Source organism: Mustela putorius, unplaced genomic scaffold (assembly GCF_011764305.1).
Source record: "Mustela putorius furo isolate JIRA1106 unplaced genomic scaffold, ASM1176430v1.1 tig00000640_pilon_pilon_pilon, whole genome shotgun sequence".
Taxonomy (NCBI): Eukaryota; Metazoa; Chordata; class Mammalia; order Carnivora; family Mustelidae; genus Mustela; species Mustela putorius.
In genome coordinates this window covers 2,723,049-2,738,169 of record NW_025421432.1, presented here as the reverse complement: position 1 = coordinate 2,738,169, position 15,121 = coordinate 2,723,049, and positions in this window count along the sequence as shown.

The window sequence follows — 15,121 nt, the reverse complement described above, 5'->3', positions numbered from 1 at the left end:
TGGACATCTTAGCAACATTTTTCTAGGTGAGTCTCCTTAGGCATGGAAAGGTATAGCAAAAACAACAACAACAATTGGGACAACACCAAAATAAATAGCTTATGCACAGGGAAAGAAATTATAAACAAAACAAAAAGGGAACCTGCTGAATGGGAGAAGATATCTGTGAATTATATATCTGATAAACAATTAATATCCAAAATATAGAAAAGAACTTATACAATTCAAAACCAAAAATATGTGATAATAATAATCTAATTAAAAATGGGGAGAAGACCTTAATATACATTTTTCCCAAGGAAGACATACAAATGGCAAAAAAGAACACATGAAAAGATGCTCAAAATTGTAATTATCAGAGAAATACAAATCAAAACCACCATGTGTATAACATATCTATCAAAATGGCTAGAGTCAAGAAGACAAGAAATAACAAGGGTTGGCAAGGATGTGTGTGGGGGGAAGGAACCCTCATGCACTGTTCGTGGGAATGTAAACTGATACAGCCATGGAGATTCCCTAAAAATTAAAAATTGAAATGCTCTGTAATGCAGTAATTTCACTACTTATCCAAATACAATGGAATCATGATTTCAAGTATACATATATGTATACATACATATAAACACACATTGGAATATTAATATTATTCAGCCATATAAAAGAAAAAGATTTTATCATTTTTGAAAACATGGATGGACATAGAGGGTATTATGCTAAGTGAAATAATTCAAAAGTCAAAAATAAGTCAAAATCCTACCATATGATTTCACAAACATATGTAATCTAATAAACGAATGACTTAAGGAAGGAAAATAAAAAGGGGAGGGGAGCAGTAAAAGACCCAAAGTAGAACAAACTGTTGGCTAGCATAGAGAAGGAGAATAGAAGGAAGTAGGCAAAATGGATAAAGAGGAGTAGAAGATACAGACTTCCAGTTATGAAGTAATGTAAGTCGGGAATAAAAGGTAAAGCATAAGGAATATAGTTAATGGTACTATGGTGTTGTTGTATGGTGACAGATGCTACACTTACGATAAACATAGCATAACATACAGAGTTGTTGAATCACTATATTGTAAATCTGCAACCAATGTAACATTGTGTGTCATCTATACTTTCAATTAAAAAAAATTAAGGATCAGAGATAAGAGCTTGTTATAATTTTCTCAAAATATCAGAAACTTTGAAAAAACAGTGTGAGAGGGAATCTTCTCATGAAGATTTATAACTCTATCATTATACCAGAGGAGAGAAAAAGAGATGGACTGAAAGCTGGGGACAGGAAAGAGGAAGAGATTCAGGGGGTTAAAATTCTTAGGGTTGAGACACTATGTCTAAGAGATATTTATATTTGCATGCCCTTGTTCACTTCAACATTATTTACAATATCCAAGAACTGGAAACAACTTAAGTGTCCATGAATGAATGAATGAATGAATGAATGAATGGAGAAGTTGTGGTATATACAATGGGCTTATTATTCAGCCATTAAAAAAAAAACAAAGAAATTTTGCTATATGCAACAACACAATGGACCTTCCAGGCATTATACTAAGTGAAGTAAGTCAGAAAAAGAAAGACAAATAGTGTGTTTTTTCACTTTTATGTGGAATCTAAAACAAACTTATAGAAAAAGGGTCACATTTGTGGTTGCCAGAGATGGCAGGTGAAGGATGCAGGAACTGGATGAAGCTAGTCAAGAGATACAAAATTCCAGCTAGAAGATAAATTGAGTATACCGGTTATGTAATGACGTTATAGTTAACACTGCCATAAGGTATGTTTGAAAGTTGCTGAGAGTAGATTCTTAAAGTTTTCATCACAAGGAAAAAACTTTTTGTATCTGTGTCAAATGATGGATGTTAAATGTATTGTGATTATCCTTCCACAATATCTTTTCTCATTTAGTAGGCTGCCTTTTTGTTAATAGTTCCTTTCCCTGTGCATAAGCTTTTTATTTTGGTGTTGTCCTAGTTATTATTTTTGCTATCCTTTCCCTTGCCTAAGGAGACACACCTAGAAAAATGTTGCTAAGACTGAAGTCCAAGAGATTACTGCCTATGTTTTCTCTCAGGAGTTTTATGGTTTCAGGTCTCGCATTTAGGTCTGATCTGTGTGTCTGTATCTGTAAGTGAAATCACTGTGCAGTATTCTGCAAACATATACAGTGCTCTATGTCAACTAAATCTCAATAAAACTAAAGGGGAAAAAACACCTGGCACATAAAATCACCCATCACATGTTAGCTGGGGTGGACTCAGATTTGGTGACTACTAAAGTTTCCGTAATTTGGAGGATTATACTGAAAAATAAAATAAGATTACAAATTCAAACTTAAATACATTTGGTCATTTATTTAGAATGTGAAAATAATCAGAAAGAACTACAAAGTTAAAATGCTGATAAATAATAATGCATATCACAAAATCTAAAACTCTAAGACTGTTTTATTAATTTCTTAACACAAATGTTTTTGTACATTTTTGGCTGCATACTCTTCCATTGTCCTTTCATGGGAAAATTATTTTGAAACATTTTCTGTAAAGAACAGAATGATTTTTGAAATTTCTTTTAAGGTATTATTGATGGTTTTAACAAGATATTGATGATACAAAATCCCCCACCCCCCCCCACACATACACAATTTTATATGTTCTATGATAGAAGGTTGTCCACAAACTAGCTTCTGACTTCACACATTTCATATTCTACATCCTCTACCATATATATTTTTAGTGTTGAGATCCATAAGATAAGTTCCCATTCCATCACAACCTCTAGCATTGTAAGGATGCCATGGTGGGTTTACATTATGGACAGTAGAAGTATTCCTGACAGCTTTTCATAATTGACAGAACTAACAATTATTTAGCTATAAAGCAAAGTGTTGTAAACTATGCAGCTACATCCCATGAAACCGAAAGTTCATGTGCCCCCATCTCAACTTTCCCTTTAACTGTATCCCAGTAATGCCATTGGCCAATCCACAGGCATTATACTAGGGGGAAAGTCACAGAAGGAAGAGACAATGGTCTCAACCGACTGCAGTTACCACAATACTTTTAAAAGTTTTATCAAAAATGCATGCATAATCAATAAGGGACCTGTCCAAGTGAGTGACCCTAACAATTAAGATTTAGGATTTTCATGTCAATCCACCTCTGAATATGAGCCTTTATTATTGTCAGTAGCATCTCCATAATTTCCACAGAGGGTAGTGATCTGGTTAGAACACGTCCATAAGTAACAAATATTAGTAAATGCCATTCTAAGCATTTTATGTATATGAACACATCTCAGCTTTGCATGAACCTTACTGTGTAAGTATTATCATCATTACTATCATTCAGATGAGGAAAGTGAGGCCCACAGAGGTCAATGGCATTAATTAACACAGAGAGTAAATAACAGATGTGATTTGACCGCAGGCAGTCTGACTCTATGGGGCATGTTAGGAACCCCTATGCAGTTTGGCTTCATAGATTATTCTCAGAGCTAAACATGCGACATAGTCCTTTACCCTAGTTTGAGAAATTTTCAAATAAGTATTTCAAATAATGATGCAGGGAGTATCGATGTTGAAGACTGTGGAAAACTGCTTTCTTGGAACAAAACTGATGAGTTTATAGGGTCAGTATGGGAGCTTAACACATACTATTGAGATAGGATACATAAAGGAAATCTTTCAGGTGGGTCTCATGAGTGAAAAGGGAATGAATGAAAGAAATGAGAAGCAAAATGAAAATTGGATAAATTTCCCACCATGTGTCAAAGCAAAAGCCCAAAGTAAACATGCACTTATACAGTGCCTTACAAAGATGCAGAGGGTCGATTAGCAAAATAAGTTCCATATTTACTATTAGGATAGGCACATAATAACATGAAGAAGTTACAGTTCCAATCAAAGAGTAGAGAAGATGGAATGGAGACAAAATCAGATGCACCAACATTGACACATTACATATATTCTCCCTCTCTCCCCTTTTCTCTTCGATACAACCTATCATAGTATTTATCATGATCTATTTTTTTTTATTTTTTTAAAGATTTTATTTATTTATTTGACAGAGAGAAAGAACACAAGTAGGCAGAGAGGCAGGCAGAGAAAGAGGGGGAAGCAGGCTCCCTGCTGAGCAGAGAGCCCGATGCTAGGCTCAATCCCAGGACTCTGAGATCATGACTTGAGCCGAAGGCAGTGGCTTAACGCACTGAGCCACCCAGGTGCCCTATAATGATCTACTATTTTTTTTTAATTTTTTAATTTTTTATTTTTTATAAACATATATTTTTATCCCCAGGGTTACAGGTCTGTGAATCGCCCGGTTTACACACTTCACAGCACTCAGTAAAGCACATACCCTCCCCAATGTCCATTTTTAAATTATTATTATTTTTTTATTTGACAGACGGAGATCACAAGCAGACAGAGAGGCAGGCAGAGAGAGAGAGGGAAGCAGGCTCCCGGCTGAGCAGAGAGCCCGATGTGGGGCTCGATCCCAGGACCCTGGAATCATGACCTGAGCCGAAGGCAGAGGCTTTAACCCACTGAGCCACCCAGGTGCCCCTCGGCTCTGTCTCTGTAGCTGGCTTCCCCGATCTAATACCTGTAAGCTCTGCCACACTCAGATAGCCCTGATCCTTCTTTGACCCTGCAGGACCTGAGGCCACCCTAACCCTGCGTGGGCTTTACCCCAGTTTAGCCTCTAGAGCGATGTCCCTCAGCGGAACAGACTTTTAAAAGTCCTGATTTTGTGCTCCGTTGCTCCACCGCTTGCCGGAAGCCCCCCCCCTCACTCCCCCCCCCCCATCTATCTTCCCCTCCGTTGCTTTGGATTCACTTCTCTGCCAGTCCTCCCTTTCAGAAAGTGGTTGTTTTTCTGTTTCTAGAATTGCTGTTCTCTTCGATCTGTGGATGGATTTGTAGATGTTTGCAATCTTTAGATAAGCTATCTAGCTGATCTCCTGCCAGCTGAAGTAGTCTCAGCCTGCTACTTCTCTGCCATCTTGACTCCTCCCTATCATGATCTATTTTAATTGCCTATGTATTTGCCTGTTTCCTTCAAAACATGGTGACCTCATTAATGGCAGATTTCTGTTATTTCTGTGTTCCAGTCTTGTCATTGGTAGGTGTTCAGTAAACTACTGAATGACGAATGAAAAAAATACAGGAGAAAAGAAAGAAATACAATGCCTCACATCTGCTTACCATGCATCACAAAGTTTCATGTCCAGCACCACTGACCACAGCATTGATCAGTATCCCAGGATATGACTCATGAAGCTCTCTGCAAATATCAAATACTACTACCCATGCTTTGAACACTGGAACACATTTATTCTCCTATGATATTTATACTTATTCATCCTATATATATATATACACACACACACATATACATATAACACACACACATATATACACACTATTATGACAGGCATTGTTTCAGTCAATAATGAAAAAGGGTTGAACAAAATTATTATTATGCTCTATTTATAGATATATAGTTCTTGTCTAATTCCTCTTATATTAAAAACTTCTTATGGTCTACTAAACACTATCACCTGTAAGGACTAGTAAATCATCTAAAACATAGCAAACTCATTTGTCAATTGTGAAATAAATTTATACTAGAAAGTAAACCATAGGGCACCTGGGTGGCTCAGTCATTTAATCATCTGCCTTCAGCTCAGGTTACCTTCCCATGGTCCTGAGATCTGAGTCCTGCGTTGGGATCTGTGCTCAGCAGAAAGTCTGCTTCTCCCTTTTCCCCTATCCCTCCCTGCCACACATATATATGCATATACATCTATGTCAACACTGGCCCCATTGAAAACTATTTATCACCTGGGGAATAGCCCTTCCTGGGGAATTTTTATGTGTACATTGCAGCTGCTGAATCAGAACCTATGAATGTGATCCTCCAGAAACCAATTCCTGAGACACTGCTGCCATAGAATACAAGGATCCATGATCTACTGATGCTAACTTAGCCCAGCACCAAATAATGTAGTTTAATTTCTGAGCAAGCCCTGGTGTCAACAATAGATTCCTCACTTGGTCTGTGGGATTCAGAATACATTGTTTCCTACTCTTACAGAAATTTGGGATTTCCCCATCAATTTAAATAATTTAAACTGATTTCTAGACTATGAAATAATGTCCTGATTTTACTTTTAAAATCCTTTTTTTGTCAACAATTTTTTAAATAATATTTTTTATTTTAAAATAAATAATTATTAATTTTTTTAATTTCAAAAAGTACCATGGTTTGAAATGTACTCTTTCTGACATTCAATTTACCAGCTCTGTCTCAAAGTTCTAGCCATTGAAGTCCTGCTGAAGTTCCTTTTGCCTATTATTTGAGAAACCAAAATTTTCTTCTCTAACAGCAACAATTTTCATGTGAAAATTGTTTATTTCATTATTTGGATTTTACCTCCTCACATTACCCAAAATCAAATAAAGTTTTTAATTTTAATTAAATTTATGATTTAGTTTGTTTTGCCTAGGAATAGTACATGGAAACAACAGGGTTTTTAAAAAACTGTAGATTTTAAAACTAAGTAAACATTGGTAGAAGTTTAGAAGATAAAGACATACGTACTCTGAAATGTTTTAATTCTTACCATCCCTTATAAAGAGTGTATAGTACAATATGTAATTCTATTGGGAAAACTGTTGTCTTTGTGCAGTAAAATTCTTGACATTAATTAACTCATTACACATCTATAGATAGAATTTTGAGTAACTATTCTTTCCTCTAGAGGAAATTAAGCAAACTGAATCTAGCATAACAATAAGATACCCCATAACATGTTATCTATTTCATATTGCTTACTAATTATTCCTTCTTGAAATATTGCCTAATTACTGTCATTTTGAAGAGACACAAATGCAGAAATTTTAATATTTAACCTTGGGCAAGTTGGTAGGCTTCTCAAAATTAAAGTCATATTCTCTCATGAAGAGAATTTTACAATTTGCTCTCTCATCTTACATTCCTACCCATGTTCCTACATATATGCAAGAACTGAGGCCTACAAATTCCATTAAAATTAAGGTGTGTCAGTTCATATCGATCTACCTCCACTAATTTCAATATTTTCACCTAATGAAAAGATTAACTTTAATTGTTTTGATGCTATTAAAATTATAATTAAGGTAGGCCCTGGATAACACCATGGAAATCAGAGATACATTTGCTTTACTCAATGCTTGGAAAATACAACTTATTCAGTAGCAGAAAGAATGAAATTTATTTTTCCTATATGTGTAAAGATATGAAGTTCATTTCTCATATTCTAATGCTTGTATAGAAAATACTAATGAAATTCTGTACGGCGATTCCACAAGAAAATTCTAGAATCTAAGAAGATATTTAACTTTGTGTGAAAAGAATAAGGTAAAAAGAAAATAGCCCCAGGTAGAGAAATATACTAAAATAGTACCTTGAAGAAATCACTTGCACTTTAATAATTTAGAAAGGTCTGTGCCTCATTCATAGTGAGCAAAAAGTCAATAACAAACTTCCATGCTGTGCTCAGAAACAGCTCAAAAAGCATTTTATACCACATGTTACTATAAGTTATACTGAAATCCAGAGTTAACATGTGCTTTTTTTTTCAAAGTGGAGAACACAAAAACAGAAATGCAAAATTAAAACACTGTGTTACTGAGTGCCTCAGCAAATTATTTTGCTCCAAGGGAAACAATAAAATTTGGATAATATATGGGTTTTGTGTATGCTTTCTTTATGATCTCTTAGCATTTTTATCCACTTTAGTATAACTACTAAAGCAATGGTAAAATTATACCATCGAAGCATTATTACTTTAGATTTTGATTTGGGAGTGAGCAACTAAGAATGTGGGTTATCGAAGCCTTGAAAACAAATGTAAACCCTTAGATAGACTAAAAGAACAAGGCGAGAGAAAGCAGTGAGAGGAGAAATCGGGGGGGGGGGCACTACTACTTAGGGGTCCAACAAAACAACAGACAGGAAAGGAGACAAAACCAATGAACCAGCAGAGAGGGCCAAAGAGTTTGAAGGTGAAAAGAAAAAAAAACAAAACAAAAAACAAAACAAAACAAAACAACAGTTGATTCATGAATGTCTTGGTCATGGGAGCCAGAGGAAAGTGCAGAATTAACCTTGACTAGAAGGAGTAATAACTCACCTGCATACGGAATATTTCAGCATGAATGGATTTGGATGTGGATGTTTCCTTGCAGAAATGGTGATAGACAAATTCAGAGAAAAGTCACACATGTTATCATGGTGATATTTAAACCAATATCTACTTAAGATATCAATAATAAGAAATAAGGTTTCTAGGAACAGGCAGAAGAATATAAGCACTGAAGACTGTAACCATTAAATAGACTTCACTCTTAAAGATATTTGGAGTGGAGCAATAGATTGAGAACAGGAGAGAAGCAGGTTGATGCCTTTATCAATAAAGAAGTCCATGGGCTTGTCTTTGTTGTTCATCATCATCGTTATTGGTTGTAGGATCCTTTCAAAAGGAAATTTTAGTGCATGAAATGATGGAGTCAGTAAAAAGGTACAGGGCAATTCCAGATGCAAAATATCTTAAACAGAAAAATTTGCTTTTCTTATGGGCAAATATTTATGCATAACCTTTCCCTATTCAATTTTAAGTAAATTGGGGTGAATTAAGATAGTTAATGAACAGATTTGCCTTTCAGATTGGCTTGTGAAACCCATTTCATTGATAGCCACTTAAGAGCAAAGTCTTTTTTTTTTAATTTTTATTAAAAAATGTAAATTTATTTCTTTTGATGGAGGGAGACAAACCATAAGTGACTCTTAATCTCACAAAACAAACTGAGAGTTGCTGGGGGGAGGGGGTTTGGGAGAAGGGGGTGGGATTATGGACATTGGGGAGGGTATGTGCTTTGGTGAGTGCTGTGAAGTGTGTAAACCTGGTGATTCACAGACCTGTACCCCTGGGGATAAAAATATATGTTTATAAAAAATTAAAAATTAAAAAAAATGTAAATTTATTATGGTAATAGTAGTTTGAATTAATTCAAAACCATTAATTATTGTAGACATATACCAGACATTGTGAGTAGACTTTAAACAACCCTTTCCCATTTTTACAAAGTCTTTTAATTTGTAAGAGTAGGCCCTATTAAGAAAGTAAAACAGGAGGACGACCAAGGATAAAAAATCAAAGCTCAAAAGGAGTATAACCTTAGGTTTATTCACAAACATCATTTTTAGAGGCATATGAACAACAGTATTTTAAGCTATTCTTGGGTAGTGTTAATTCTGGCAGAAAGTTCAGGAAAACCCACAAAGCAAAAAAAGTGATAGCCTCCCACACCTAAGTGGATCATTTTTGTTAGGGACTGGGAACATCAGTAAGATCACTTCTTCCAAGAGCAAATCCTGTCTATGCCAGACCCTGTAGGCGGGAAGCATGACCTGTGCTGGGCAGCTGCTTACGCAGTTCTCTCACTGAAGGTAGTAAGTGTAAAGTGGCCTCTACAGACACCTGCGTGATGCTTGCTAATCTTTAGCAGAAGAAATTCCCCTCACAAACTACTTCCACTGGACAACCCCCTTTTTAATGTCCTAAGATTGTCAAATGTTCTCCAAATAGGGTAAAGTTTTGGCTAACAAAAGAGAGAACTGAAGGCAGAGGAAAAAACTCCATAAGCATCTGGACTTGGATGGGGATAAGCAAAGCCAGTTCCAGAGTCCCTATACCCCTTATTAATTATACTTTAAAAAAAAAAAAAAAAAAAAGAAAAGAAAAGACAACATACAAAAAGACCTTAGGAGGCACAATGTATTGAAGAGCAAAGATATATGCCCAGTATCATAAGGGGAAGCAGGAATGCTTCCTGCTTTGGAGGTGAGAAGAAATCAAGGTGAATTAAAACATAGGGGAGAAAATAAGAAAAGGCAGGGAACTATCTGGATTGCAATGATATTCACATAAACCTAGAAGACTGGATAATTTAGGAGAAGATGGGTAGGCTATTGGGTCTATGTTTTAGGGTTTGAGAAATTTGGGCAATCTTTGAAGCAGATCTGTGGGTGACATGACATGCTCTAAATAGGACATCATTACAAAAGTCCAGCTGATGTTAGGTAGGAAAATTTGTAGTGTAAAATAATAATTACTAAATTACAACAACATTCGCTGTGGGTTCAATTTATTTTGGTTTAACTTCTTTTCCCAGTAACAGATGTCCATGTTATTTGCAGCTGCCAAGCCACATAAATCTGTTTTGATAATAATTGTAAGGCTTATTTAAAAATATGATTTGTATTATTAGACATAAACTGAATATTTAAATACCATTAAATATTTTTTTTAAATAAGGCTATATAGAATTCCAGTGAAATTACTCACATTTCTCCCATCTGTTAAAAAAAAAAAAAAAGTCTAGGCTTAAAAAAATTTAGTATGTATAAACACTGACTTTTAGCATTTGCCTATTTACTGTGATTTACTAAATTGTTGCTTTAAATGAACAGAAAGAAAAAAATGAAAATGGAACCAGCAGGAATAGACAAGTTTTATTAGCCCAGAGAGGCATTATATAGAAATGTCAAACTGACCACCTACTGAAAATGTCTGGAAGCCTCACTTTCTAAATGTCACCAACTGCTCAAAATCAACACTGGATTGATGTACTAACAGCCTTATATGATGTTCTTTTAAAGTTATCCATATTTTATTTGTTCTTTTCCCTCCAAACTTCAAGTAACAAGTGCATTTTATTTTGCTTTTCCCTTAACAGAACATCATAAAGCTCTTGTTTTCTTCTCCCAGAATAGCTTCCTTCAACTCAGGCTCCTTTAAATCCTTTGAGGCATGCTCCAACACAACATAAAAAAGGCACAAGATTTAAAGTCAGAAAACTTGATTCAGAATCTGCCTTTTGCTAGTTATGTGGCCCTTGAGCAAGTTTCAATCTATCTGGACTCTAACTTCCCATGCTGGAAAATAGAAGGATTCTAAGAGTCTCATCCTTCAACCCAACTAACTAACCTTAGTTCTGTGATTCAAACACAAATTTTTAATACCGAGAAGCACACAGAAGCAGCAATAGTAGATTACATTAAAAAGATGTCAAAATCCTCAGATAAGGGGAACACAGTTTTCTATACCAATATTCTCATACCAAATTCCTCAGATTTTCCATTTGGGCTTTAAATTTTCATGTGAATGAGGCTATTATTGGGAATGTCAGAAAGAAAAGGTTGAATTTGTATATGTAAGTGTGTATGTACATATGTAAATATATATTCTGGAAACCATCTTACAATTTATTAAAGTTAAAAGGTATTCAGGAGTTACTAGTAGACAATGTTAAGATTTGCTTACTTGATAAACTATATCCAACTACATGATTGCTAGGAAAGTAGTCACATACAAACATCAAATATGCTATTTGTATAAAAACACATTTTAAATCACAAGGACAATCTAGTGCCAAGAACTTGTTATGATTCCCAACTTTTTAAAACTATTTTGATGAAAGTACATGCTTTTTTTGGAAATTGTAATAAACATGCATCTATTTCAAATGTTTGGGGTTTTTTGTAATAAACATGCATTTATTTCAAATGTTTGTTTTTAAATCTCTGAAATGAAACTAAGCTATTCTGTTTAATATCAAGAAGAGATGTGTACATAGCCTTTTTCCAAAATAACTAAGGTTAACAAATTAGTCATTTAGTTTGTGCAAAAAGTACCACTCTATTATATGCTTATATACATATGCACGTAAAGGTAAAATTTACATATAAGTGACACTATAACATTTTTTATAAGACTCCGATAACTTCTTAATATTTCATCAATGATTTAGTATTTCCAAGTGCTAAAGATATATTTTAGAGAAAAATTCAAGAGTTATGGCAAATAAAAATTTTAATGTATTGTTTTTGGAGCTTATGCCTAAAAATTATACCTAAAGCCAAAGGGTAATTTATGAAGATCACTAAGATAAAATAAAATAGAAGAAATCAAATAAACTCCAAGAATAATTTTGTACTGATAAGATACTGTCTGAACCATTGTCTCAACATTCTGAAACTTGTTAAATCATTGTTCACTACAATGACTTCAGGTGTTTTCAGTGTTTTGTGCTTCAGTGTATCAGTATTTTGTGTACAAAGGCAACTTTGCCACATTGTGTATTAATCCTCCAAATTTTTATAACTTCAGCATAAATGATTCAGAATTGAATTACAGACTAGATTTTTTTCAAATCACATTAATACAGAATATCTCAAGACAGACTCATTTACATGAGTGTTCAGTTTTTTGTTTTTTTTTTTATTAAATTTTTTATTTTTTATAAACATATATTTTTATCCCCAGGGGTACAGGTCTGTGAATCACCAGGTTTACACACTTCACAGCACTCACCAAATCACATACCCTCCCCAATGTCCATAATCCCACCCCCTTCTCCCAAACCCCCTCCCCCCGGCAACCCTCAGTTTGTTTTGTGAGATTAAGAGTCACTTATGGTTTGTCTCCCTCCCAATCCCATCTTGTTTCATTTATTCTTCTTCTACCCACTTAAGCCTCCATGTTGCATCACCACTTCCTCATATCAGGGAGATCATATGATAGTTGTCTTTCTCTGCTTGACTTATTTCGCTAAGCATGATACGCTCTAGTTCCATCCATGTTGTTGCAAATGGCAAGATTTCATTTCTTTTGATGGCTGCATAGTATTCCATTGTGTATATATACCACATCTTCTTGATCCATTTATCTGTTGATGGACATCTAGGTTCTTTCCATAGTTTGGCTATTGTGGACATTGCTGCTATAAACATTCGGGTGCATGTGTCCCTTTGGATCACTACATTTGTATCCTTAGGGTAAATACCCAATAGTGCAATTGCTGGGTCATAGGGCAGTTCTATTTTCAACATTTTGAGGAACCTCCATGCTGTGTTCCAGAGTGGCTGCACCAGCTTGCATTCCCACCAACAGTGTAGGAGGGTTCCCCTTTCTCCGCATCCTTGCCAGCATCTGTCATTTCCTGACTTGTTGATTAAAAACTGAACACTCATTTTTTTTTTGAGTGTTCAGTTTTTTTTTTTTTTAAAGATTTTATTTATTTATTTGACAGAGAGAGATCACAAACAGGCAGAGAGGCAGGCAGAGAGAGAGGAGGAAGCAGGCTCCCTGCTGAGCAGAGAGCCCGATGCGGGGCTCGATCCCAGGACCCTGGGATAGTTTTTAATCAAAGTATAAGTAACAGTGTTATATTAGTTTCAGGTGTACAATATAATGATTCAACCATTCTATACATTACTCAGTGCTCATCAAGATAAGTGTACTCTTAATCCCATTATTTCATTCAAGCCCCTAACAACCTCCTCCCTGGCAATCATCAGTTTATATTTAAGAATCTTTTTTTTTTTATCTCTTTGTTCATTTTTTTTTCTTAAATTCCACATATGAGTGAAATCATATGGTATTTGTCTTTCTCTGCCTGATTTATTTCACTTAGCATTATAGTTTATCCATGTTATTGTAAACAGCAACATCTCATTCTTCTTTATAGGCTAAGTAATATTCTATTTTATATGTGTGTGTGTGTGTGTGTGTATATATATATATAGTTATTGTTTTTGTTTTCTTTGGGTAAATACCCTTTAACCTTTGAGTAAATTCCTAAATGGAATTACTAGATCATATGGTAATTCTAGATTTAATATTTTGAGAAACCTCCAGACTCTTCCACAGTGGCTATACCAATTTATATTCCCACAAACGGGGCATAGGTTTCCCTTTTTGTCCCTATCCTTCCCAAAACTTGTTATTTCTTGTCTTTTTGATGCTAGCCATTATGGCAGGTATAAGATGGTATCTCACTGTGGTTTTGATTTGTATTTCCCTGATAATTAACAACAAGAGTATTAATTTAACCTTTATTACTATTTTGGAGTATACAAATGCCATTTTAAAACAAGGTTCATTATTTCCATGGGATGTGTGAATTGCAGGTCATACAACATGTGAACTGTACATCTTTCTCAATTATTCAGTAGCAAGTCCAGCTGCTTGTGATGTCAGTAGCCTGTAAGAGCTAACATTCTCCTTTTATTTTAAAGATCTCAGACAGGCTCAGAATTTTAAAGACCAGTTCCTACCTTTCTAGCTCACTTACTCAAATCATTAGTCCCACACCAATAACTCTTCTACCCCTTAAGACCACTAATCCATTGATCTATTGATCAATTGATCTATTGGTCCCATACCAATTACTCTTCTACCCGTTAAGACCACTAATCCATTGATCTATCATTTTCATATTGGCAGTTAGCCCTTTAATTACTGATTAAAAAATCCAGTTTAGATTCCTGGTCCATAACTTTCATCTGTGAAAAGTATATATAACCATGCTGGCTAGTCTCACTTCACATTTGGGACCACTTATTCCAACTGGGACCTCAGCAGTGCTCTGTCATTCTAATACATAGCACAGGGAATTTACTTTCCCAATCACAAAGATTATTTCACACCATCTTGGATTTCCTCAGATCTCCAGTGCTCACCTCCCCACCTCAGTCTCAAATGATAACCACATTTTTTAACTGAGGGAACCAAAATAGAACTTCTGTTTTCACATCACCTACCACAATGCTTGTATCTGTATCTCTGTATTTAGAATTTCCTTTCTGTTACAGTGAATGAAAAGTCCCTACATCTACCTAAGGTAAAACCATACACTTACATGCATTTCATCCTCCTCTCTCAAGAATCTTTTTCCTTTAGTTTTCTTTTTCAAATGTAAATTTCATTTTTTTTCCTGATTATTGGATCATTTCTATTTGTATATAACATTCTATAACAACGTTCACCAAAGAAAAAAGAAAACTATACCTTATGTACTTAGTTACTGCCCACTTTCTCTGTTTGCATTTTGGCAAAATTCCTCAAAGGATTTGTTTATACTTTCTTCTTTTATTTGATTTCTTCTGGCTTTGATCAGAACCATTCCTTTGAAATTGTTTTACTCAATGATAATGACAGTTTCCATCTTGGTAAATTCTATGGTTATATGGTCTATATTTAGTCCTAATTTACTCAACTTCTGAGCAGC